The following is a 714-nucleotide window of genomic DNA, read 5'->3' as shown; positions in this document are numbered from 1 at the left end:
ACGTTGGTGACCATACTGGATTAGGGTATGTTCCCCCATCCCATAAAAATAGACCATATAGGAGACCTCTAAATTGCCAATATAAAAATTCAAATAAGAAAAACAGAGTTCCTACATGCCATTAGTGTGGCACATATGGCCATACATCTCATTCCTATTACATCAGGAAATATGGGATACCCAATGGCGTTTACACTTGGGTAAGAAATGGAGATAACTCCCTAGTCACTAACAAGAAAGGACCCAACGGACCCAACCTAATTTGGGTACATGTGTCTTGCAGGTGATCTATATTGCAGGTATGTCTTCGAACACACGGACAAAATTGGTATCTTGATAGTAGCTGTTTGAGACATATGACTGGGGACAAGTCAAAATTCCTAGACTTGTCGTTGAAAGAAAAGGGATTTGTCACCTATGGAGACAACAACAAAGGAAGAATCTTGCGCACCGGGAAGATTGGCAACTCAACCCACACAATAATCGAGAACGTTCTTTACGTAGAAGGTTTGGAACACAATTTATTGAGCATAACCCAATTATGCGACAAAGGTAATATTGTGTCTTTTAATTCTGACCGTTGTATCATTCGTGATGTATTATCTAATATCGTTCAGTTTGTTGGGTATCGGGTAAATAATATTTATATGGTTAATATGGAGGATGTCACTTCTCTTTTCTCAAAATGTCTTATTTCAAAAGAAGATGACATTT

This window comes from Lupinus angustifolius, chromosome LG11, assembly GCF_001865875.1.
Source record: "Lupinus angustifolius cultivar Tanjil chromosome LG11, LupAngTanjil_v1.0, whole genome shotgun sequence".
Lineage (NCBI taxonomy): Eukaryota > Viridiplantae > Streptophyta > Magnoliopsida > Fabales > Fabaceae > Lupinus > Lupinus angustifolius.
The sequence above is the reverse complement of the archived record's forward strand: the minus strand, read 5'-3'. Positions refer to the sequence as shown.